Source organism: Scyliorhinus canicula, chromosome 9, assembly GCF_902713615.1.
Source record: "Scyliorhinus canicula chromosome 9, sScyCan1.1, whole genome shotgun sequence".
NCBI classification, from domain to species: domain Eukaryota; kingdom Metazoa; phylum Chordata; class Chondrichthyes; order Carcharhiniformes; family Scyliorhinidae; genus Scyliorhinus; species Scyliorhinus canicula.
Genome location: NC_052154.1, coordinates 122994804 through 123022746, shown reverse-complemented (window position 1 = coordinate 123022746; position 27943 = coordinate 122994804).

Below are 27943 nucleotides of genomic sequence, written 5' to 3'. Positions count from 1 at the left end.
AGTCAGGATAGTGTGTGGCTTACATAGGAACATAGGAATTAAGAGCAGAAGTAGGCAATTCAGCCCTTCGAGCTTGCTCCACCATTCAATCAGATCATCCTGGTCTCAAATCCACCTTCCTATTCCCCATATCTCTTTAACCCATTTTTAAAATCAGAAATATAGCTATCCGCATCTTGAAGCCATTTAATGATTCAGACTCTACCGCACTATGAGGCAGCGAGTTCTACAAATTCACCACCCTCTCTGAGAAGTAGTTCCTCCTCATCATTAGTTTTAAATCTACCGCCTCTCAAACTATATTGTTGGTGTTCTCAGGCATTTTCTGCCCTCATTGTTCTAGAGGCAGAGGCCGCAGATTTAGACGGTGCTCTCAAAGGAGCTTTGATGAGTTGCTGCAGTATATCTTGTAGAAGGCACGCACTGCTCGCACTGTGTGTCAGTGATGGAAGGAGTGAATGTTTAAGGTGGTGGATGGGATACCAATCAAGTGGACTGCTGTGATCAGCCTCACTTCAGGACGCTAGAATGTCTCCTTTATGTTCAGAAAGTGGGGATTAACTGATGGTAATACCGTGGGACATCAAGGGGAGATGGTTAGATTCTCTCTTGTTGGAGATGGTTATTGCCTGCCACTTGTAACGCGCAAATGTTTTTAGCCACTTGTCAGGCCAAGCGTGGATATTCTCCTGGTTTTGCTGCATATGGACACAGACTGCTTCAGTATCTGAGGAATTGCGAATCAAGATGAAAAATATCATCAGCGAACATCCCCACTTCTGACCTTATGATGGAAAAAAGGTCGTTGACGAAGCAGCTGAAGATGGTTGGGCCGAGGACACTATGTTGAGCAACTCCTGCAGCGATGTTCCTGGACCTAGATGATTGGCCTGTAACCTCCAGCTAGAGGCGGGAAGCCACGGGCCCCTGATTCTAAAAGGGAAAAATGCACACTAACTGCGCTCAGGTCTCCAGTGGGATTGTCTGTGCAGGCTCCAATGTGGCACAGGAGGAGTGCAGCACAGCCCCCATATGATGGGGCCAGCTTGGGAACACCCATTGAGGGCAGGCATTAAACTGCAGATTTATATTGAACACAACAGGCAACATATTTAAAGGTATGTAGAAGTTTTTTTTACAGGTTTATTTTGCTCTTTCTTTTATACAGGTATTACTGTTGTTATTGGTTCTTTTAAAGTAATTTGTTATTTTATTTTTTAAATGATTAATGATGATTATAAATAAGTGAACATACGTTTGGTTATTTGTTTCAAATTTGGGAAACTGTTTAAGTCTGTACTATATTATTAAATAACTTTATGTGTGACATGCATAAAAGTGTTTGTATGTTTTAATGTAGATTATAGTCATAAGCTTTTAAAAGCGCCTTGGGGCATTTTGCTGTCAGTGTCCTTGTCACATCTGATATTTTTTGATCTGTGTTTACAGAACTGCGCCAATGCTCCAAAAGGGCACCCTACCAAGGTCCACGCCCCTGCCCTAACCCCGTAACCCCACCTAACCTTTAGACACTGAGGCAATTTAGCATGGCCAATCCACCCCACCTGCACATCTTTGGACTGTGGGAGGGAACAGAAGCATCTGTAGGAAACAGCGGTGGCATAGTGGCACCGTTGGTTAGCACTGTTGCTAACCAGTGTCAGAGTCCCGGGTTCAATTCTGGCCTTGGCTGAGTGGAGTTTGTACATTCTCGCCATGTCTGCATGGGTTTCCTCTGGTTGCTCTAGCTTTCTCCCACAGTCCTAAGATGTGCAGGTTAGGTGGATTGGCCATGCTAACTTGTCCAGTGTCCAGGGATGTACAGGTTAGGTTCCAGGGATAGGGCAGGAGAGTGGACCTAGTTAGGGAACTCTCTCAGAGGGTTGATGCAGACTCAATGGGCCAAATGGCCTACTTCTGCATTGTAGAAATTCTATGGTTCTATCCATGGTTCTGGGAAACCCATGCAGGCATAGGGAGAATGTGCAAACACCACAGTCACCCAATTGAACACGGGTTCCTGGTGTTATGGGGTAGCAGTGCTAACCAGTGTGCCACCATGTCACCAGTGTTATTATGATTCTGCATTGTTTCCTTCAATTATCTTATTCATTTATAATTATCTCATAATTAAATGTTGTGTTTTGATGTTTCAGTAAGACATTTATTTGTAGAAGCTTGTAAAGTTTTATGTAAAACTTTTATTAACAAAAATAATTTTTAAAAGACAAAACTTTGAAACTAATTAACATTTAACTTAACGTTTTACTTTATCAGCTGAACAACAACATAAAACTACCTCAACTGTTACAAATTTTGTGCAATAAAATAAATGTTGTCACTTAAATAAAATGGTTCTATCTATTTGTAAAGGGGAGGGAGGGAGGGAGGAAGGAAAGGGAGAAGGGGAGTGAGGAAGGGGAGGGTTTTGACACATCAATTGTTAATGTGACAAGCTCAAAGCCTGAAAGCAGCAGCTGCTGAAGCACAGACTCCTGGCATATTTTGGAATGTCCTTTGCCTGTACACTCTTAGGGGTGGGTATTGATTTGCTTCCTCGCCAGGTGGAGATGTAGCCTGACTACAGATTTTGAATCTGCACTGGATTCTGCAATGCCTGTCAGAGAGATAGTTGACATTAGCTTACAGGAGGCTTGTACAAGTCAACTAAGGCATTAAACTTTGTTAAATAACTTGAAGTAATCGCTAAGGCTTGTGAGGATGAGCATTACATCAGGTAGACACTTAAACAACACAGCTCAAAGTACATTGCACACTCCAGATGTACTTTAGCTCTGAATCAGCTTGGAGGACAGATGTGCTAACATTAGTGTCCTTGAGGAGTCAATAGCACGAGTATTGAGGCCATGATCATCCGAAACCAACTCCGTTAGATCGCCCATATGCTTAGGATGTCAAAAGCACCGATAACCAAAGCAAATTTCTTCATTCAGCTCAAAGAAGGATCCCGAACATGAGGAATACAAAGGATTCTTCAAAAATAGCACAGCGGTTAGCACATTTGCTTCACAGCTTCAGGGTCCCAGGTTTGATTCCCGGCTTGTGTCACTGTCTGTGCAGAGTCTGCACATTTTCCCCGTGTCTGCGTGGGTTTCCTTCAGGTGCTCCGGTTTCCTCCCACAGTCCAAAGATGAAATGAAAAAATGAAAATCGCTTATTGTCACGAGTAGGCTTCAATGAAGTTACTGTGAAAAGCCCCTAGTCGCCACATTCCGGCGTCTGTCCGGGGAGGCTGGTACAGGTTAGGTGGGTTGGCTATGCTATATTGCCCTTGGTGTCCAAAAAAAAAGTTAGGTAGGGTTACAGTGTTTGGGTGGAGGCTTGGGATTAACTGGGCTGCTCTTTCTAAGAGCCGGTGCAGACTCGATGGGCCAAATGGCCTCCTTCTGTATTATAAATTCTATGATTTGATGATTCTATGAAAGACACCTTGTAGGCTTATCTCAAGAAATGGAACATAGTCTTCAATTCCTGGGATACCTTTTGCTCAGAAGAGACCTACTTGGAGGAACCTCTTGATTGAAGGCTCACAATTCTTCAAGAACATACGATGGTAAGAGGAGGCCCGGAAAAGTAGCCTGAGAAAGGCAGACCCATGACTTAGCATCCAAGGACCGATCGCACCTTTTGGAAACTCCTCCCAAATGAGTGATTGAAGATGTGGCTCCAGGTGAGGGCTTGTCAGCTGTGCAAGAACCCACAAAACCCACAGGAGGGTTTTGACATATCAATTGTTAATGTTACAAGCTTAAATTCCAAAAGTAGCAACTGCTGAAACAGTTTTCTGGCACACAACTCCTCTGGCATCATTTTGGGAAGTCCTTTGGGAGTACATTCTTAGGGGTGGGTAATTGATTCCTGCAATATCTGTTAGAGAGATAGTTCACATTAGCTTACACAAGGCTTGCATAAGTCAACTAAGGCATTAAACTTTGTTAAATCATTTTAAGTAATTAGTAAGGCTTGTAAGAATGAACATCGCATCAGGGAGACTCTTAAACAACGCAGCTTAAAAGACATTGCAAAATCCAAATGTACAGTAGCTCTGAATCAGCGAGGAGGACTATGTACTAAAAGTGGTGTCTTGAAGGAGTCAATAGTACAAGTGTCCAGGTCATGACCATCGAAACCAACTCCCAGCTCAAAGGAAGAATCCCAAACAAGAGGAAGACAAAGGAAGCTCCTCAAATAGACCTTGAAGGCTTACGATGGAACATAGCCGGCAACTCCTTTGCTCAGAACAGACCTACTTGGAGGACCCTCCTGAATGAAGGGACACAATTCTTCGCGAACATCCGACGGCAGAAGGAGACCTGGAAAACGATCCTGAAAAAAGAATATGACTTAGCGTCCGCAGACTGATGCCACCTTTCGGAAACTCCTGCCAAGTGAGCGATTGGAGATGCAGCTCTAGAATCGGGCTCATCATCCACACAAGAACTCACAGAACCCGTCACCAGTAACGTAGAGTATCTGAGGTGGCCAATCATACCTGTCAGCCAGTGATCACCACAATCTATCCATTATGGCTCCTTTAATGGAATAACATCCTCATGACAAACCAAAGTTTAAAAAAAATCTTCCTTTCACTTTATTTGCATTTTAAGCATATTTATAAATACTAATAATATTAAACATTAACCTACAAAACAAACAGCTCCTGATGTCTTCTGCCTTTGCTCGATGATTCTGGACTGAGCAATAAAAAGTTGTGAAAACTTACCTCACATTGGGGCAAGTCTACCAAGTTAGCACTGCCCCTGGATTTTCAATTCAACAGGTTCAGCGCAGCACAGGTGTTCCAGTTGTCAAAGAAAGCGGGCTGTGAGTGTAAATCCTTCCAGAGCGCATGCCTGTGCATCCATACTTCTGGGTTATTGCGCCGCACATGTGTGGTGGTCCAGCCACTTAAGTTGAGGATCCTACAGGAAGTTATGGGCCATTGACTTCCAACAACCACAATCTTTGTGCTAGGTATAAGTCCAACAAGTGGGGAATTTCCCCCCCCAATTACCATTGACTTTAGTTTTGCTAGTGCCCCTTGATGTCACACTTGGTCAAATGATGCCTTGATATCAAGGACAGGCACACCTCTCCTCATCAGCCTCACATCTCTACTTTTTTTAAACTCTTAAACTCTTCTGTTGCCTCAAAATAAAGTACTAAAAATCTAAGTAATTATTGCCAGGAGTAGAACCAGAACCAAGAAGGAGTGAGAACGAACAACTGGTGTAGAGCCATAGGAAATTTATGGTGCACAAATAAGCCATTCAGCCCATCGTGTCTGCGCCAGCCAAAAAAGAAACTAGGCGCTCATTTTGATCCTATTTTCCAGCACCTGGTACATAGCTATGGAGGTTACAGCACTTCAAGTGCAGATCAAGACATCTTTCAAACAAATTGAGCATTTCAGCTTCAACCACCAACTGAATTCCAGACACCCACAGCCCTTTGGGTGAAAAGGATTTTTTTTTCTCATGTATGCACCCCCCCAATCTTTCTACCAATCACCTTAAATCTTTGCCCCATGTAATTGACCCGTCAGCTAGAGGAAACTAGACTTTCCTGTCTAACCTATCTAGGCCACTTATAATTTTGTACACCTCAATTAGCTCACCCCTCAGTACAAGAGAATTGGAAGTTCATCTTATACCTTTCCTTGCACTCAAACACCTTTTCCCCACTCTTGTATTTTAAGTGTATGGGTGTATACTAACACTGAATCTTTTCTACAAATTGGTCTTTTACCCTTTGCCTCAATACTGTGGAATTCCATATTACCCTTGGTGTTCCATTCGTCTAACAATTGACTGGCATTTTGTCTTCTGTCCCCTACTTTGACCTTTACTATTTTTCGGCATTGGTATTTTTTTCTGCTGAATGAAGTTTAACCAAAAAATAATTTTGTCAATCGGAAAAAAAGCCTTCAAAAATTAAACCTGTTTCAAGCATTCGTTCTGCACTATAGAGGCGAGTATGTGTTTCACTCAACACTGTTGCATTCTGTTCGTGGAGCAAGTTCACATAAACCTGCAGTTAACCTTTTTTCCTCCTTAATTATACAATCTAAAGTAACACAGCAAATTCAGTTTTGTTTGTTGATCAGTTTAAAAAAAATAAACAGTTCTTGGTAGCACTCAAAATATAACTGTAACCTTCAGATCATTTCCAAAGTAAACATTTATTGGAAAAGACTATCATCACAAACAGTTTAACTATTAAGGTGGGACTCCTGCCTTGAAAACATCTCTCGCTATCAGGCTCAAATCTTTAGCAGAAGACACAGATTTAAATTCATTTTCAAAAGATCGAGAGGCGAGAAGAGGATTTTTTTTTTACTCCGAGTTGTCGGAATGTTTCTGAATGATCTGGAATGTTTTACCTAGAAAGGTGGTGGAAGGTGATTCCATAAATAATGTTAAATGGCAGGTACTCGAGGATGATGAACAAAAGGCAGAGAGGTGAGACTGAGGATGCAAAGTAAAGTCACCATAGTCCCAGATGACCATAGGTTGCTTTTCCCTTTGAGGGTGGGCTGACTGGTGGTGATTTAACCTGAAGATCACCACACGTCCGGCGAGGGACAAGATTGAGAAGGCGGAGCCTTCATGAATAACCTCAGCCAGTACAGGAATTGAACTGTTGTTCTTTCTCTGCATCACGAACCAGCTGTCCAGCGAACTGAGTTAAACCAGCCCCATCACTCTGTAAGACTGCTCTTTCAAAGAACCAACACAGGCACAATAAGACAAATAGCCTGCTCCTGTGCTCTTTCTGATTCTATGAAATGTCCAAATATTTATTAAATATACTCATTCAAACCTTTTGTTTCTATGTGATTCCGAATAGGATTGTTCTGGACAACAATGGCTCAGACAATGGAGATAGCGCTTTCCAAACTTCCAATCAATCATTCTCTTTTTCCTGATATGTATAATTAATTTGAGAAAATGCCCCTGAAAATTCCTGGATAAGCACCTGGAATCCCTGCTGTTGACCCTGGTGAACCTTCTCGAGTCAGACATACAAATCAGACATTTTCGACAATGGGCAAGTGATCCACTTCACTAGTTCAATGTCCAAGTTATGAAAATGAGAATTACCCCCATAGGATCCCCGTGAATACACAATGTAATTTAGGTGCTTTTATCGCACCACACGATTTCACCCCATTGAAAATATTTCTCCGCCTCAACCCACTTTCCTCCACCCCCAACCAGAATATGTCAACAAAAAATCTTGAAGTTCCTTTAATTCAGCAAGGTTGACAAACTGCAATCTCAAATGTGAATCACTAATCTGCTCTGGTTGTACTGGTCGAGAAGTAAATATTGATCTTTCATCATGTTAATTACACGGCAGTGCTGTGAAAAGGATGCGTTCTCTGCAATTAACGAGTTAAATTCAGAATCTTCAATAAACTATAAAATATCTATCTGTTAAGTGGCATATTTGTCTGAAATTTTTGTTTGCAACGATGGTGAAACTGTTCGCAATCGAAAATCACTTATTGTCACGAGTAGGCTTCAGTGAAGTTACTGTGAAAAGCCCCAATCAATAGCATTACTCCACTGAAATTGACAGCAACCTCTGGAGTCCGCACATTCACAGTTAAATATGGAATTCCAAAAGTTTTTGCGAGCAATTCTACACTTCTCCATAAGGTGAGCTGCTGAAGTCTCAGAACACAGAAATTAATTCAAAATCGCAGGTCCTCCAGGAAAGTATAAACTTTAGGAGATTTGATTGCATCTTTGAGATAATGTGCTGGCATTTCAGCCCACCCTCTTCAGGCAAAGGTCCTGCAAAGAAAGGATTTTCATTATGGAGGGGGGGGGAGGGGGGGGGGGGGGGGGCAGTTGCAGGCTGGAGTTGGGCCAGCCAACCCAGGTACGAAGGCAGGCAGTTTAAAAGGCTCACCTCAGTGCCGTGCAACTTTATACCAGTTAAAATAAAGTAAGAAATGCCCTGCAGCTCCTACTTCTCACCCCCATACACTCCCCATGCCTCATCCAATCCACATCATGCCACACACCCAACCCCAAGGCTCCTCATGCTCCCTTGTCAAGATATGTCCCTAAAAAATCCTATTGGCCCCTTGTGCTCCTATGTCAAACTATCCCTCGCAGAGAACTAGGTTAGAATGCAGGAGGTACATAATTTTTTTGCAGACAGTCAGCAAGCTCTGAAGCAAGTTGCATGCATGCACCGGAAGTACAGAAATACAGCATTCAAAAGTAATTAATGGGTACCAGACTATGGCCAACATAATTCCACACAAAAGATAAGTGGATCACTGTGGGGTTACTCAGTCACCATCATATCCTGCAACTCGATTTATCTCCATTGGTGGGGAGTCGAGGGCGGAAGGGGTGTGCGGGGTGGGGTTGGAGAAGAATTCCCAAGATAGTTTTTTCCGTCTAAATTGTTTACATTTTTGACTCTCCCAGGAAATTAGTACATAACAAAATTGATTAGTATTGATGCTGTGTAACTGATGGCTAGAAGCACTGAGAATGCCTGGATGCAATTTAAATGTAATTCTAATGTGGCCACTCAGACTTGGGCGGGTGCGCCCGGTCATCACTTCTGCATTGGCAATAATTCAGGCAGCTAAACTTGCAAATTCCAGGCCACTACGCCAACTGCAGTCTAAAATAGCCATCCGCAAATCAAATCCTGAAGGAGCCATTTGTCAACAACACAACTTGCATTAATTTAGAACTGTTCGCTTCATAAAATGTCCCAAGGTGTTTCACAGGAGCATTAGCAGACAGAAATTGGCATTAAGCCAAAGAAGAACAAAGAGAAAAAGTGCAAGAGAGAGCTAGAAAGGTGGAAAATTCTGTACCTTGCATTAAGTAAAGCTAACACATGCAATTATTGTACTAACTTGACTTACAGCTCCCTAATGGATAGTAGATAGGGCATTATCACAAAATGTTCACATTTTGTAATTTACTACACTCCGTCCCCACATAAACTTCTTATACATTAAAAAGTAAAGTGCTACTTGTACAGAATACAATATGATGAAACAAGCATCAATAAGACCTGGACCGGGATTCACCCCTACCCAGCGGGACGGGGGGTCACGGCGTGTTGGAGTGGCGTGAACCACTCCGGCGTTGGGCCGTCCCTTCTCCGCACCTTTAGGGGCCAATCCCTCACAGTGAGGGGCTAGGCCCACGCCGGAGTGGTTCCCGCTCCGCCGGCTGACGTGAACGGCCATTGGCACCATGCAATCCGGGGCCGAAAGGACTTCGCTGGCCGGCGTAAGTCCGTGCATGCGCGGAGCGTCAGCAGCTGCTGACATCATACCGGCGCATGCACAGTGGAGGGGCTCTCTTCCGCCTCTGCCATGGTGAACACCATAGCAAAGGCGGAGGAAAAAGAGTGCTCCAACAGCACAGGCCCACCCGCCGATCGGTGGGCCTCGATCGCGGCCCAGGCCACCGCGGGGCACCCCCCGGGGTCAGATCGCCCCACGACCCCCCCCCCCCCCCCAGGATCCCGGCGCCCGCCCGCGCCGCAAATCCTGCCGGTAAGGTAGGTGGTTTAATCCACGCCGGCAGGAGAGGCTTGTCAGCGGCGGGACTTTGGCCCATCGCGGGCAGGAGAATCGCCGCGGGGGCCCGCCGACCGGCGCGGCGTGATTCCTGCCCCCGCTGAATCCTGGGTGGCGGAGAATTCGGGACACGGCTGGAGCGGGATTGACGCCGGCCCCGGGCCATTCTCCAACCCGGCGGGGGGTCAGAAAATCCCGCCCCTGAACTTTAACAGGTTGGGCTGTCAATTTGTTACTGTAATTACATTTACAGCACAAAAACAGGACCATTGGCCCAACGTGCCCTTGCCGCACAGTTTTTTACCACAAAGCTAGTCCCAATTGTCTGCATTTGGCCCAAAACCCTCTATACCCAGCTGTCCCACATAACTGTCTAAATGCTTTTTAAAAGACAAAATTGTATCAGCCTCTACTACTGCCTCTGGCAGCTTGTTCCTGACACCACCTTCTGTGCAAAAAATTGCACCTCTGGACATTTTGTATCTCTCCCTTCTTACTTTAAACCTGTGCCCTTAGTTTTAGACTCTCCTAACTATGGGAAAATATGTTAGGCGGGATTCTCTCCTACGCGGTGGGGCGGGAGGTCCCGGCGGCGAGGGGTGGCATGAAACACTCTGGCGTCGGGCCACCCAAAAGGTGCGGAATCCTCCGCACCTTCAAGGGGCTAGGCCGGCCCCGGAGTGGTTTGCGCCACACCGGCTGGCGGGGAAAGGGCTTGGCGCCACGCCAACCGGCGCCGAAGGGCCTCCGCCGGCTGGCGCGAGTTGGCGTATGCGGGGGAGTCCCAGCATGTGCTGGCATCATCCCAGCGCATGCACGGAGGGTTTCGTCTCTGCACCAGCTATGGCAGACCGGTACAGCCGCCGGTGCGGAAGAATATCAGGGGGCTCCTATCACGGGGCAGGCCACCGTGGGAGCACCTCCCGGGGCCAGATCCCCCTGCGCCCCCCGAGGACCCTGGAAGCCACCCGTCCCGCTGGCAAATACCTAGTGTAACATACGCCGGCGGGACTGCCGAAAATGGGCGGCCACTCGTCCCATCGCAGGCCGGGGAATCGCTGGGGGGGGGGGGCGCTGCCAACGGCCGGCAACTGGCGCAGCACGATTCCCACCCCCGCTAAATCTCCGGTGCCGGAGCATTCAGCAGCCGGCAGGGGCAGGATTTACGCAGCTCCCCCTGGCGATTCTCCGACCTGGCGGGGGGTTGGAGTATTCCGCCCTTTGACTATCTACTTTATCTACGCCCATTATTATTTTATAGACCTTTAAAGATTACCCCTAAGCCTCCTTCCTACACTACAGGGGGAAAAGTCCCAGTCTATCCAGCCTCTCCTGATAATTCAAATCATCAAGTACCAGTCGCATCCTCGTCAATCTTTTCTGCACTCTTTCTGCACCAGAACTGTACACAGTATTCCAAGTGTAGCCTTACTAATGTCTTGTCAAATGTCTACCAAAATGCATCACTTCGCATTTATCTAAATTAAACTCCACCTGCTATTTAACGGCTCACTGACCCAATTGATCAAGATCCCGTTACAATCCTAGATCACCTTCTTCACTGTCCACTGTTCCACCAATCTTGGTGTCATCTTCAAACTTACTAACCATGCCTACTAATATCTCATCCAAATCATTAATATAAATAACAAACAACATTGGACCCAGCACTGACCCTGGGGCACACCGCTGGTCACAGACCTCCAGTTTGAAAACAACCCTCTGCAACCACCCTTTGTCTACTGTCGTCAAGCCAATTTTATATCTAATTGGCTACCTCATCCTGGATCCCATGAGGTTTAACCTTATGCAACAAAATACCATGTGGTACCTTGTCAAAGGCCTTGCTAAAGTCCATGTCGATAACGTCGACTGGACTGCCCTCATCTACCTTCTTGGTTACTCCTTCAAAAAACTCAATCAAATTCGTGAGGCATGATTTTCCACTCACAAAGCCATGCTGACTGCCGCTAATCAGTCATGCTTCTCTAAATGCCTGTAGATCCTGTCTCTCAGAATACCTCCAAACAACGTACCCACCACAGATGTTAGGCTCATTGGTCTGTAGTTCCCAGGCTTTCCCCTGTGACCCTTCTGAAACAAAGGCGCATTTGCTACCCTCCAATCCTAAGGCACCTCAACTGTGGCTGTCGACGATTCAAATATCTCTACTGGGGGACCCACAATTTCCTCCCTAGCCTCCCACAACATCCTGGATATCACTATTTTTCCCCCCAGTTCCCTAACATCCATACCTTTCTCAACAGTAAATGCCAATGAGAAATATTCATTTAGGATCTCACCCATCTCCTGTGGATATGCACATAGATGACCTTATTGGTCCTTAAAAGGCCCTACTCTCTCTGTCGTTACTCTTTTGCTCTTTATGTATTTGTAGAAGCTCTTTGGATTCTCCTTTGCCTTATCTGCCAAAGCAATCTCATGTCCCCCTTTTTGCCCTCCTGATTTCTCTCTTAACTCTACTCCAACAACCTCTCTATTCTTCAAGGGATCCGCTTAATCCCAGCAGCTGATTCATGTCATATGCCTCCTTCTTCTTTTTGACCAGGGCCTCACTATCCTGAGTCATCCAGAGTTCCCTACTTCTAACAGCCTTGCCCTTCACTCGAAAAGTAATGTGCTTACCCTGAATCCTGGTTAACACACTTTTGAAAGCTTCCCACTTACTCGTCGTCCCTTTGCCTGCCAACAGACTCCCCCAATCAACTTTTGAAAGTTTCTGTCAATACCATCAAAATTGGCCTTGCCCCAATTTAGAATTTTAACTTTTGGGCCAGATCCATCATTCTTCAGAGCTATCTTAAAACTAATGGAATTATGGTCACTGGTCCCAAAGTGATCCCTCACTAACACTTCCGTCACCTGCCCTTCCTTATTTCCCAAGAGGAGGACAGGTATTTCCCCTCTCTAATCAGGCCATCCACATACTGAATGAGCAATTTCTCCTGAATGCACTCAACAAATTTCTGTCCATTCAAACCCCTAATGCCATGGCTGTTCTGATCAATGGTGGGAAAGTTCGAGTCCCTAACTATTACAACTCTATTTTTCTTGCAGAAATCTGTAATATCCTCACATATCTGGTCCTGTGTAATTAGACAGGATTGATTAATGATCTCATAGTTAGGGATCCTCTCGGAAGGAGCAATCACAATATGGTGGAATTTAAAATACAGATGGAGGGTGAGAAGATAAAATCAAACACTAGTGTTTTGTGCTTAAACAAAGAAAATTACAATGGGATGAGAGAAGAGCTAGCTAAGGTAGACTGGGAGCAAAGACTTTATGGTGAAACAGTTGAGGAACAGTGAAGAACCTGTGGCGCTAACAATTACACACGAAGACTCGAATCGGTACAAGAGAGGCTTTATTACAGTGAGATGCTATTCCTTCGGCTGCAGCTGTAGAATGGCATCTCAGGGAAACTTATGAATATTTATACTGCTCCCTGTGGGCGGAGCTAGCCAGCAGGGGCTTACCGGAAACCCTGTAATACAGGTACTGTCGGACATCCCCTAATGCAAGCACACATATATATATACAGTGGTAGATCACTACAGAACCTTCCAAGCGATTTTTCACAGTGCTCAGCAAAGGTTTATACCAACAAAAAGGAAGGACGGTAAAAAGAGAGAAACTCGACCGTGGATATCTAAGGAAATAAGGGAGAGTATCAAATTGAAGGAAAAAGCATACAAAGTGGCAAAGATTAGTGGGAGACTAGAGGACTAGGAAATCTTTAGGGGGCAACAGAAAGCCACTAAAAAAGCGATAAAGAAGAGTAAGATAGATTATGAGAGTAAACTTGCTCAGAATATAAAAACAGATAGTAAAAGTTTCCATAAAGATATAAAACAAAAAAGAGTGGCTAAGGTAAATATTGGTCCTCAAGCCGATGAGAAGGGAGATTTAATAATGGGAGATGAGGAAATGGCTGAGGAACTGAACAGGTTTTTTGGGTCGGTCTTCACAGTGGAAGACACAGATAACATGCCAGTGACTGATAGAAATGAGGCTATGACAGGTGAGGACTTTGAGATAATTGCTATCACGAAGGAGGTAGTGATGGGTAAGCTAATGGGGCTAAAGGTAGACAAGTCTCCTGGCCCTGATGGAATGCATCCCAGAGTGCTAAAAGAGATGGCTGGGGAAATTGCAAATGCACTAGTGATAATTTACCAAAATTCACCAGACTCTGGGGTGGTCCCGGCAGATTGTAAATTGGCAAACATGACACCACTGTTTAAAAAAGGAGGTAGGCAGAAAGCGGGTAATTATAGGCCAGTGAGCTTAACTTCGGTGGTAGGGAAGATGCTGGAATCTATCATCAAGGAATAGTGAGGCATCAGGATGGAAATTGTCCAATTGGACAGACGCAGTATGGGTTCATAAAGGGCAGGTCGTGCCTAACTAATTTAATTGAATTTTTTGAGGACACTACCAGTGCGGTAGATAATGGGGAGCCAATGGATGTGGTATATCTGGATTTCCAGAAAGCCTTTGACAAGATGCCACACAAAAGGTTGCTGCATAAGATAAAGATGCATGGCATTAAGGGTAAAGTAGTAGCATGGATAGAAGATTGGTTAATTGATAGAAAGCAAAGAGTGGGGATTAATGGGTGTTTCTCTGGTTGGCAATCAGTAGCTGGTGGTGTCCCTCTGAGATCAGTGTTGGGCACTGGGGGGATTAGGGGGGATCTTATCGAAACTTATAAAATTATGAAGGGAATAGATAGGATAGACGCGGGTAGGTTCTTTCCACTGGCGGGTAAAAGCGGAATTAGGGGGTATAGCCTCAAAATAAGGGGAAGTAGATTTAGGACTGAATTTAGGAGGAACTTCTTCACCCAAAGGGTTGTGAATCTATGGAATTCCTTGCCCAGTGAAGCAGTTGAGGCTCCTTCATTAAATGTTTTTCAGATTGAGATAGATATTTTTTTGAAGCATAAAGGGATTAAGGGTTATGGTGTTCAAGCCGGAAAGTGGAGCTGAGTCCACAAAAGATCAGCCATGATCTCATTGAATGGCGGAGCAGGCTCGAGGGGCCAGATGGCCTACTCCTGCTCCTAGTTCTTATGTTCCTATGTTCTTATATTTGCTCCTCAATTTCCCGCTGACTGTTTGGGGGCCTGTAGTACAATCCTATCAAAGAGATCTCACACTTGTTATTTTTTCAGTTCTTCCCATATAGACGCAGTAGGTGAACCCTTGGATATATCCCCTCTCAGTACTGCCGTGATAGTCTCCCTCATTAAAAAATAACTCCGCCTCCTCTCTTACCTCCTGTTAAATCTTTCCAAGAGCATCTGCACCCCGGAACATTGAGCTGCCACTCCTGCCCCCCCCCCCCCAGTCATGTTTCAGTAATAGCTATAATATCCCAGGCCCATGTACCTACCCATGCCCTGAGTTCATCTGCCTTGCCCATCAGGCATCTTGCATTGAAATAAATGGACTTTAATCTAGACTTCCCTTGCTGTCTGCCGTGCTTTCTCAGACCATGGGCGGGATTCTCCCCTACCCGGCGTGACGGGTGGTCCCGGCATAGGGGAGTCGCGCCAACCACTCCGGGGTCGGGCCTCCCCGAAGGTGGGGAATTCTCCGCACCTTAGGGGGCTAGCCCCGCGCCGGAGCGGTTGGCACCAGAAGACTGGCGCAAAAAACCGGCGCCAGCGGCAGTGGGGCTGGCCGAAAGGCATTCGCCGGTCGGCGCATGCGCCGGTGGTGACGTCAGCGGCCAGCTGCCGCTGACGTCACCACCGGCGCATGCGTGATGTGGGTTTCTCTTCCGCTTCCGTCATGGCGGAGGCCATGGTGGCCGCGGAGGAGAAAGAGTGCACCCAGGGCACTGGCCCGGAGTCTGAGCGGGGGGCCCCAATCACGGGCCAGGCCACTGTGAGGGCACCCCCCGGGGTTCGATCGCCCTCCGCCCCCCCCAGGACCCTGGAGCCCGGTCGCGCCGCCGATCCCGCCGCCACCAGAGGTGGTTCAAACCTCGGCGGCGGGAGAGGCCTCCCAGCGGCGGGACTTCGGCCCATCGCGGCGTGGCGTGATTCCCGCCGCTGCCACTTCCCGGGTGGCGGAAAATCTCTGCCACGGCGGGGGAGGGATGTTCGGCGGCCCCAGGCGATTCTCCGACCCTGCTGGGGGTTGGAGAATTTCGCCCCATCCATCCGGTCACACACTTTCCTTGTGTTTTATTTCTCTTAGACCAATTCACTGAGTTCTCCACCGTCTCTGTACTCTGTACCGTGTCCCTTTTTGATTTTTCACTTTGGTTTCTCTGGCTTTCACTTTTCCCCTTGCTGTCTTTTGTTTCCGTCCCCACTTAACTTCAGTCCGACTTCCTGTATTCATTCCTATCCCCCTCCCACTTTAGCTTAAACCCTCCCCAATAGTACTAGCAAACATTCCCCCTAGGACATTGGTTCCAGTCCTTCTCAGGTGCAGACTGTCCGGTTTGTACTGGTCCCACCTCCCCCAGAACCAGTTCCACTGTCATCTCTCAAGCCATGTATTCATCTTATCTATCCTGACTTTCCCACTCTGACTAGCACGTGGTACTGGTAGCAATCCTGAGATTACTATCTTTGAGGTCCTACTTTTTAATCTAACTCCTAACTCCATAAATTGAGCTTGTCGGACCTTATCATATTTTTTACCTATATCATTGGTGCCTACATGCACCACGACAACTGGCTGTTCACCTTCCCACTCCAGAATGTCCTGCACCTTGCACCAGGGAGCAACATACCATCCTGGAGTCTTGTTTGCATCTACAGAAACTCCTGACTGTTCTACTTACCATTGAGTCCAGTATCACTCTTTCTCCTGCCCTCCTGTGCAGCAGAGCTAGCCACGGTGCCATGAACCTGGCTACTGCCACCTTCGCATGGTGGGTATCTCTCCCAACAGTATCCAAAACGGAATATCTATTTTGGAGGGAGATGACCGCAGGGGACCCCTGCACTGCCTTTCTACTCATCCTTTGTCTGATGGCCACCCATTTCCTACCTCCCTCACTAATTTTTAACTGCGTTCTGACCAACTCACTGAAGGTGCTATCCACACCTTCCTCAGCATCGTAGATGCTCCAAAGTGAATCCACTGCAGCTCTAGAGTCATCAAGCGGTCTAACAGGAATTGCAGTCGGACACACTTCTTACATGTGAAAGAGCCAGGGACACGAGAATGGTCCCTAAATTCCCACATTGCACAAGAGGAACATGACACAGGACTGGGATCTCTTGCTGTGACTTAACCCTTAAGTTAACTTACAACAACAACTACAATGCCAAGAGAAAAATATAAAAGGAAAGAAATCAATCAAGTCAATCACTTACCTGCTGTCTAAGGTGACTGACGTGACTTTTCCCAGAATCCTCTTCGGCTGCCTCTGCTGGATGATGATCTTCCTACTGTTGGTCACTGGAGGGGTTCTTCGGTTATCCACAGTACAGTCGAGATGACTGAGTTGACTTCTCCCAGAATCAATCAGTTGGACATGATATCCTTCTTTACCCCAGCTTGTCCTCAGCCTTATTTTTTTGGTTAGAGGAGGAGGGAGGGAGAGAAACACTAATGTAGAGTTTCAGGCTTAACCACTCTTTGACTTATCCTTACAGAATAATTTAAGAAAAATGTATCCCTGACACCAGCACACGTTTAACAAAAATCTCATAATTCGACAAGAAAAAGTGAAAAGAACAATTTGTTTCTTCTTCCCTCCTACTTTCAATTAATCTATCTGGCTCATTCCTCTTTCTGTCTGGACATCTCCTTTTGTTTCCATGAGGGACTGATTCTGCTCTATGTCTCTGACTGTCAAATCTGAACTTTGACGACCAACTACCAATGGTTGGGACTGTGATATTGATCGAATTCCCTTAATCAAAAGCCCCGACTTACTTTGCTTCACTGGTGGATTCTGTGATGCCAGCAAACTTTCAGTTTCTTTTTGACTTTAACTGTCGACTGCAGGAAAAATTGGACCAGAGGAATTTTCACTCCCCCTTTGTTAGATTTCCTCTTTCAGGCAAATGACCTACATTGCATTGACAGAGTCTTTCACCATTCTTCTCGACATTTGAGAATTCACCTAGTCTCTTTACAACAACTGCAATCACATCTTCCTATCACCTTGCATATTTTTCACCATGACCTCCTGACCAGCACAGAACTCTCTCTAAGTTTCATGGCTGGTGCATCATGCCTTATCTTCACTTTCTCTTGCTTTTCTCTTCCTTTGCTATCGATGGTGTGGAGATGCCGGCGTTGGACTGGTGTGAGCACAGTAAGAAGTCTTGCAACACCTGAGGAAGGAGCAGTGCTCCGAACGCTAGTGTTTGAAACGAACCTGGTGGACTTTAACCTGGTGTTGTAAGACTTCTTACTTTGTTGTCGATATTAGGATTAAGAAAACTAAACTTTTTCCAAATTACGTGTTTAAACACTGAGGGCACGATATAACAACCATGTTATGCTTGAGTGAGAGCACAGTGCAGTCGTTAGATTGCAGGCAAGGCCAAAATTGAAAAACGCGCTGGGCACCAATCGGTTTGCGATCTAACTGTCCCGTCACCATTGGTGAGAACCGAATCCTGCCATTTCGTGACGAGAAACTAATAATCACCACTTAAGGTCAATCTCCATACATGGGAATGACTCCCTATTTAATGGCCTCCTGTGATCTAACCGCCTCCCTAGCAAGTGATCACATGGGCACAGATTGGTACACCTTTCTAAAAATATGAAGCTGGCAGAATGGCTGCTGTGGGGTTCCAAGGAGGTGAGTAGCAATCTTCAATCCCGGGCAGTGAGCCTGGAGGTACTGAGGTTGCTGTTGCTTCTCCAGTGCTCGTGGGGTTGGTGGAAGAGCCCCCGTGGGGGGCGGCCTTGGTTGGGGGATGTGGGGTGGACCGTCATCAGTCGAGGGGTGCCCCTGGGCTGGGGTGTTGATGGATGCCCCAGTGCCTGCTGGCCCTCCATGCCACCCTTTGGAACGTGTGCACCCATAATGGGAGCAACCCCAGCTCCTGCCTGTCTGTTCCACCAACTATCCATACCTCCCACTGACTGTGGAGGTCTCCGGTCAGGCGGCTGAAGGCTATAGGGAATTGCCAGTCCTAGTTAGTTGAGAACTTCAAAGTGCCCAAGTGGTTTCCCATGGGTAGACATGCCGTGTGGCATGTGGGAGTTATTGCCTAGCATTCCAAAAGACCGTGATGCCTGGATACTGTCTCTGAACACTGTGGGAGACAGCACCTAGGATGCAGCAGCCAACGTCCAAACACCCAGGGGCTGGGCCCTCAGCATCGGGGACACTTCTGCAACCAGAGGGTGGGTGTGTGCACCAGGGAGGGGACCAGTGCCCGGTCCAGGTATCGTTATGAGTGAGTGTCTGGGTACAGAGTCTGGAGTCTTGTGACTAGCAACCTCAGGCAGGGGATGTGAGGGGGGAGAGGGAGTGAGCCATGGGGGGGTGCTGGAGTGTCCCAGGGCTGAAGATACCACTGACTATCCATCTGTCACCATCCAGTTCCTTCCAGATATTACTTGCGATGGCTGATATCTTGGACCCTGCCCTCACGGTTCTGTTGGCAGCCAGATGGCTGGACACTGGAAAAGGCAGCGGCAACAGCATCGGCAGTGGCTTAAAGCGGCAGCTCATGTACAGGGCCCCACTCCACACCCTGAGGATTCGGCCGCCCAACAGGCCAGGAAGAGACCCAGAGCAGGAGGCCAGTGACGGCCTAAGGTGTCCAGGCATCGTTGATCTTTCAAACTGATGACAGACAGTGTGTGCCGCAGAAGGCTCCGCCTCAAAAAGGAGACGTGCGGCACCTGTGCCATGTTCTCATAGACTTGGCATCACATGGAGGATACCCGCTCCCAGTGGCCTTCGTGCTCACCTCAGCCCTGACATTTTACACCTCAGGATCATCCCAGGGTTCAAGCGGGGACTTGTGGGGCTAAGCCCACAGATCTAGGAGGGAATAGATGACACGCATGTAGCCTTTCGCACACGGGGCCATCAGGTAATGACTGACAACAACAGGAAGGGGTTCCTCTTCCTGCCCGTCCAACTCATGTGGTACAACCACCTGAAGATCATGCATGCTTCCCAGGGAATGTTCATGACAGCTACACCCTGGGGCAGTCGGAATCCCCGGCCTCTTTGAGGACCACCCGAGGATGGCGGATGGCTCTTGGAGGATGAGGGGTACCGACTGAGGACCAGGCTAATGACACCAGAACGGAGGCTGGTGAGCAATGCGGAGATCCAGTAAAACAAGCCCATGCGGCCAGCCGGGCTGTCATTGAGCGTTGCATAGGACTCCTTAAAATGCGGTATTGATGCCTCAATTGCTGTGGTGGTGCACTGCAGTATACTCCCCAGAGGGTCGCCCACTTTGTGGTAGACTGCTGTACCCTCCACAAACACGCACAGGAGCGGGGTGATGTGCTGGATTGGAGAGGGAGGAACATGAGGCCACCTCTGAGGAGGTGTCAGACCAGGTGGGGTTGGAGGATGAGCCCAGAGAGGACCCGCAGGACCAGCCGGTGGATGCAGCGGCAACGGTGAGGGTCCGGCAGGTCTGGATGCCCTAATCGTCACCCGCTTCACACTGGACATGGCTCACTTCCTACCGCCTTCCCCGCAAGCCCCACCCCAACTAACCACCCTCCCAAGGTCTGTATAACATCATTCCAGTGTGATGGGACTTTGTCGGCACCGTCAGCGGGTCACTGTCGAAGTAAGGGGGTGATCATAACTCTCTGACAGCTGAGCACCAGTGCTCCTCATTCAATGCCGTAGTCTGGCTCCTGCCTGTCTGCTGAGTGCTCACTCAAACCCATCACCTGCATGTGGTGTGCCTCGAATTCCAGGACCACCGTGTCCGATGGGCTGGGGCAAGGGATTGGAGGTCAGTCCGCATTGCGGAAGAAAGTGCCAGAGGCGTCATATTTCTTGGGTGCAACCTTTTTTTATGCTGTATATAGTCCCTAACTGCCCGAGCCCTGGATGGTTCCATCCCCTTTCCCTACCCCCACTTTTCCCCCACCTCACCCTCTTCCCCCAGTAATTGTTGAACTGTTTAGCCCTCCATGCTCTACCACTGCATGTAGGTGTGCCCAGGATACACATCAGAGGTGCAGGCAGCCTGCTTACCATATCCCAAGGTTTTTGAAGCCTCAAGGATGTCCTCTGGGGGACCTGGGGCTGGAGGGCCCCGGCCCACTTGCCAGCGGCATATGCCTCGCCGTGCCATCCTGTTCCAGGGGGTGACTCCAAAGCATGATGTTGCCATGTGGGGGGAACTCAGGGGAACTAGACGCTGCCATTGTCACTCATCAAGTGGCCCTGGGTTGGCACCCACTGCCCCCTCCCCCCGGTTGGTGCCCGTAGGGCCCTGGGGGTCACCTCGGGATGGAGCCTGATTCAGCCACTGCTACTCCTGCAGCATCTGGCTTTGCCAGCCCTGGCATCTACCCAATGTCTACACTGTGGTGTCGATGCCCTCAACAATGCACCTCAATGATTGGGACATGCTCTGGAGCACCCCAGCAAAGTCCACCTGTGACCGGGCTGTGTCTCTCAGTGAACAGGATATACTCTGGAGTACCTTGGCAATGCCCAGCTGAGGCTGAGACCTGCTCTGCAGCACCTTAGAAAAGTCCAACTGGGACTGGAACACGTCCCCAATGAGTCGAACATGCTAACGAGGCCTTCCGCCGTGGCTGTCACTGGCTGAGCCATGTCTTTGACATCACTACTCATGCTGCCGACGTTGTGCACCAGGCCTTCCACTGCGGTCGCCACCTGAGCAGTGTTGGTCTCAGTGCCACACATTGCCGGTGCCATCTCCTGCACCCAAAGTCTCTGGGACTCCTCCAATCATCTACGGACCTGCTGGAGGTTAGCTGACATCCCCCTGTAAATTTCATGGCCACACCCAATCGATCGCACCAGCTCTTGGCAAACCTGGCCCAGAGGCTCTGTATCTGACAGGGACACAGCTAAGTCCTGGGATCCAGCAAACCTCCGACTGCTGTCTTGCTTGTGCGTTCCTGTCTCCACTTTATGTGTGGTGCTCAACAGAATGTATGCCAGAACCCTGTCCAATACTGTTGCCCACCAACTTGTGTGTCTCTGCGCTGATGGAGTGAGGGGATGACAGCTGTGCCGCGAATGCCATGGTCTCCTCGGAGCTCCAATCTGAGGTGTTCTCTTGGGAGGTGGGGGTGAGGGGACCACCCCAGAAGGGCCGGCACTGTTGGATGGAGATCCTGCACCATGGTCAGTGGGAGGGAAGCATCATTCTCTATGGCATTAACAACTCACGTGTGACAGGTCATCTGGATGGCAGCCAATCAATTCTCATCTCTGCGCCGAACGCCAACCTCTATGTTGGTGACCGATCTGTCCTCGGCCACCCTTCTACCTCCAGGGCCTATTCCTTATAGAGGGTGAGGACCCTGTCATCCGGCACTCCGCCGCCCATCTGGGCCCTCTCCCGTTGTGGACCAACCTCTCCTGCAAGGACACAGAAAGGGCATTGTGCGCCACACGCTCTGTTCATCACAGGGGACCAGGCATGGGCAGCACTGCTGAACATGGTGGGCTAGGGGATCAGATGGTGCTGGGCAGGGATGGTGTGAGGTGCATAATCATGGGGGGTGAGGGGGGGGGGGGGGGGTGAGGGGGTGGTGGTCGGGGCCGGGGGCCAGAGGTCCGGTGCCATCCCACTCGTGCGGCCCGGTGGAAACCCTTGCTCTTTTTACGCCATTGAGTGCCGGTCCTCTTGGTGATGATCCCCGAGCTGTTGCCACTTCCTCCTGGTGACACTGGCTGCCCTGTGGCTGATTCTCCAAGCCCCTCTGGGGAACAGGGCATCTGACTGACTCGACAGCATCCAACAATCTGGCCAGGTTGGCATCCTCGAATCGTGGGGCTGATCTCTATGGCATGGCTGCGTGTTGTGTGGGATTTTCTCTACGGGGTAGGTTTAAGTTCTGATGAATCAGCCAGTGGGACCATCATTTGCAGCGAGAAACCCATGGGGCCTTGTTAAGTGGACCAATTAGCATTGATACAAGTGGCGGCCTTGCAGGGATGAGTGTCGGGAAGCTCACGGCATTTCCCGTTTGCTACCACACTTAGAAACTACTGCACTTAGAAACTTTTCCATTAAATTGTGCCCTACCTCTAATGCGAGCAACCTATTGCCGACTGTGGAGTTGTTCTGCAAGATAACAGGACATTGTTTAATCTGTGTTGAAGAGAAACATGGAAATTACTGCCTAGCGTATCACTTACCAAACACTTCCGCACAGACCTCTTCACAATCTGTATACTTCTTACTGCAGCATCATTCCATGCTGGGTGATATGGTGGTACCAGATTATGTTTAAATCCAATCTTACTCAGACATATTTCAAATTCCTCTGACATAAACTGTGGACCATTATCTGACATGAGCACCTCTGGAAACCCAGAAATTGCAAACCAACTTTTCAAACATTAATAGTTTTGGCACTTGTGCTATTGGGCATCTGCTCCACATTTATTTCCCACTACAAAGAAATCTACAGATATTCATTCTGATGGTTCTCTTGTGTTTGGCATGAAAGGAATGAAAGGAACTTTGCTTGGATCATTTCGCACTCTGAGACACGCTTTCCAACTTTATCCCAACTCTTCAATATCTCCATCTACCTTTGGATTAAAACAATTGCTTCTTGCTGTTGCTTTATCTAAATGTTGGTGGAATAATGACTCTTAAGCCCCATAGGAGACAGCACTGATCTACACTCAGTTCATCTCCATATGTGAAATACTCCAGAAATCTCCCATCATCACACACTTTAGACCTGCCATTCATGATATAATTGAACACTTTACTGAGCATCACTTTCTTGCGAGTTTCTTCAGTAATTTCTCTGGCAGGCATGGGCATGTAAATTAAATCACATTGTGACAATATGTACATTGTGTAGTAAATGAGGGTTAACAATTTGATGTGAATGCTTCCAACCACTGGATGTGAATCACGTGATACCTTGATTCTGGGAGTGGGTGATTAGGCGGGATCGAGAGTATTCATGTTTTCAGAAGCTCTGTCGATAGATTAATTGTCTTAGTATATTTTGTAATATTTGTATCTTAGTAAGTTGGTTTGAATCTGGTTTAGTGTAGTGTTGATAAACAAGCTTTGTTTGAAACATAGCTTAATGTTCTTTGTAAGCCATTACACTTCAAAGCCATCATCTTCCACAAAGCAAAGAACATCACATGGTACCAGATGTGGTTGCTAAGATGAAACGAAATGTTCAGTGACAGAAGTGAATTTTGTAAAAAAAAATCTCTGTTGAAAAAACGAAACTTAAAAAACAAAATTCTACCAGGCTCTGACTGCATGAACAACATCGAAGAACTTCCCATTCGAAGTGAGATGGAAGGTTTGAAAACTCCATGGTAATTCGACTTCAGGTAAAATAGACATTAATTGGCACAATTTCAAGCAACAGTTTGGTTATATATCCCTGCCGTAGTCCTAGGCCATTGATCAGCTAAAAATAGCATTGTTTCTAACAGTGGCTGGTCCACAAGCCCTAGTAATTTTCAACTCGTCTGAGGACGAAAAAGATAAGAAAAATACAGTAAAGTAAAGGAAAAATCAATAAGCAGTGCCAGTTGCAGCAAAATAAAATGTTTGAATGGTATGTATTCGGGCAAAGAGTACAAAAAGCAGGTGAAACGCTTGACTGCTTCATCACGGATCTGAGACTTAAATCGTTGACATGTAATTTTTCCATTCTCCTCAACTCACTTCTGCGATCAGATAGTCTATGGAATAAAAAGTGATAAACTTTGGGAAAGATTATTGAGACAGTCTGATCTAACATTAGAAGGTGCAATCAGTTTGTGTAGAGCAAGCAAACTTTCTAGAAATCAGTTCTCTGACATGTTGGTCGGTGAAAAAGGCACGAAAACTAACAACGTGGCTGACGCCAACGTGGCCGACACCAAAAAAACAAAAAGGTGCTCCAGACGGCAGCCATTTTGCATACGATGTCATGAGCGTCATTATGTGCAAACAGTGTGGAAATGCCCACCAAATGAAAAAATGCCCTGCTTTTTGAAAATCCTGTGCGAAGTGCCACAAATTGAATCACTTTACATCTCAGTGCAGATTGGGTATAAAGTCGCAACAAGTTAAGCAGCTTAGTATGGTGAAAAGGGAAGAGCTGTGCAAGAAATAAGCAGTATAAAACATGTTAATACAGTGATCATACCTGACGCAATGAAAGATGCATTTGATTTAGAAGATTCTTTCTTTGACGAAACAATAGAAAGTATAGAGAAAGCACAACAGAAATCTTCCGATTCAGACATTTCAAAACAAATATCAATCATGCACAAAACTGATGATTGACCGATTCCATAAATAATAAATGGAGCCACAATTAAAATGAAATTGGACACTGGAGCAAAAGCGAATCTCATTAACCAGACAGACCTAACCAAATTAAAAAGGACATCAGTGATTGACGACAATGGCTGTCAGCTGCAGGTTTGCAATGGCAATATGATTACAACAATGGGTACTTGCTACCTAACAGTAAATATCAAAGAAAAGAAGGTTCTGATTAAAGTTGAAATAGTTGAGCCAAAGCGATCTTCACTACTGGGTGTTAAGGCTTGTGAGATTTTTGAAACGCAAATTTGTGAAACGAAAAGCAATTTGTGAAACGCATTCATAACTCCGACAGAATCTCAAATATTTGCGATGACCAGATTGAGGCAATTATCCAGAAATTTCCTCACGCTTTTCATGGTATGGGAACACTACATTTGAATATAAAATCCAGCTAAGAGCAAATGCCAGACCAGTCATTCATCCACTTGGAGGGTTGCAGCTCCTTTGAGGGAACGTCTAAAAGCAGAACTTTAGGGAATGCAGCAGTTGGGGTCAATCACCAAAGTGGAAGAAACAACTGACTGGGTCAGTTCTATGGTTTGTGTGAAGAAAGCCAATGGTGACCTCAGAATCCGTCTAGATCCCAAGGATTTAAATCAGAATATTAAGCGGGAACACTACCCAATTCCAAAGAGAGAGGAAATCATGAGTGAGATGTCAGGTGTCAAGATCTTCACTAAGCTAGACATATCCACGGGGTTTTGGCAACTGAAGCAAGATGAAGCCAGCAAGAAACGTTCAACACACCTGATGGGAGGTACTGCTTCAATTGAATGCCTTTCGGGATCATTTTAGCTTCCGAAATTTTTCATTGATCTCTGGAACAGATGGTCGAAGGTATTGCAGGCATAGGAGTGCACATTGATTACATCATTATTTGGACATCAAATGAAGAGGAACTTTATAAAAAAATTTTAGAGTACCTAATTCATTTTTTCCAATTAAGGGTCAATTTAGAGTGGCCAATCCAGCTACCCTGCACATATCTCATTTGTGGGGATGAAACGCACGTAAACACGAAGAGATTGTGCGAACACCACACGGACAGTGACCCAGAGGCGGGTTTGAACCTGGGACCTCGCGCCATGAGGCAGCAGAGCTAACCAAATTGCATTCGGCGATCGACTGGAGAATCCCCGTTCACGACTGAATCGGGGGAGGAACCGCTTTACAATGCTCCAGTCCCTCCAAAGCGAGTGCGCCGTGCATCATATCGGCGGCCTCAGGACATTGCCTGAGGCCCACCCCACGATGCTCCGCCCCCGATCGGCCAAGTTCCCCACGGTGTCGGGCGCGTGTGGTTTCACCCGTCGGGACCTCGACGTGGCGGTTGCTGACTCAATCCAGCACCGCCACAGTCGGGGGGGGGGGAGGGCCATTCCGCCGGTAGGGGGGACTGTGTCAGGGGCTGGGGCACTGTTGGGGGGTGGTCCGGGGCACAGGAGCCAGCCAAAGGGGGCACAATTTTGCAAGCAGTGTCCTCGAACAGCCGGTGCCATGTTGCACGGCAATTCTCCGGACCATATCAGCAGCTAGAGTCGGGTGCTCTACGCTGCCTTGGTGCTAGCCCCCAACCAAACAGAGGATCGGCGGCTGTTTTACGCCATTTTTTCGCACCATTCCCATGCCGACATGGGGACATAGCCTCAAATTGGAGAATCCAGCCCCGGGTCTTTGAGGGTTTTTTCTGTTTCTTGCAGAGCAGTGTACTTCTGTATCTGAAATGCTTCCACTGGATCGACATTGACAGGAAGCGGAAACCTCTTCTGGCACAGGCAGTTTGTTACTATTTGCTTCCATGGAGGGATCAGTTATGTCTATAGCAGGTTTATGAGATACTTTGCTTCTTGTGGATTTGAAAACATTTCTTGATGGCAACACTGACTGCTGGAGTGTCGTTCTACTCCTCAATTGGTCCACAGATGATCTGACCCTCCGTGCTTACTGGGTATGACAGCAGTCCAGTCTCAGAGACCATAATCCCAGTGATCCAGCTTGATCCGCGCCCAAAGTTTCACATTTTGACACCATGTAATATTGTGTACTTATTGTAGAAGTGGTGAAGGCTCCTTGATAAGATCGTGAGGCTCAGTGTTTAAACACAAGGTCTTTCATTGGTAAGCTTTAACTATGTACAGTTTCAAATATGGTCTTGCGTGGAGACTTGCATGGTCTTCCATGCAGGCTTGTTCCAGATTGTTCTCTGACCATGTGACAACATGATGCACTATCAATTACAACGAGACGAGAGTAGAGAGTAATCGAGGCTTTATTACGCAGAGATTTCACAGAATTTACAGTGCAGAAGGAGGCTATTTGCCCCATTGAGTCTACAGCGGCTCTTGGAAAGTGCACCCTACCCAATCCCACATTTCCACCCTATCCCCATAACCCAGTAACCCCACCCAACACGAAGGGCACTTTTGGACGCTAAGGGCAATTTAGCATAGCCAATCCACTCAACCTGCACATCTTAGGACTGTGGGAGGAAACCGGAGCACCCGGAGGAAACCCAGGCACACACGGGGAGAACGTGTAGACTCAGCACAGTGACCCAGCAGGGAATTGAACCTGGGACCCTGGAGCTGTGAAGCAATTGTGCTAACCACTATGCTATCGTGCTGCCCAGCTGTAGCAGCTGCCGAAGTGGCTGCAGCTCAGAGAGTCGCCACATTTATACTCCGCCTACTGGGCAGAGCCAACAGGCAGGGATCTACCCCCGTACCTGTAGTACAGGGGCCTTACCATAATACCCTTCTATGCAGTATACACAATAAAACAATGGTAACTACCACATTCACCCCCTGTTAAAAAAAAGAGTCCACCGGGAGTGGTGGAAACTATTT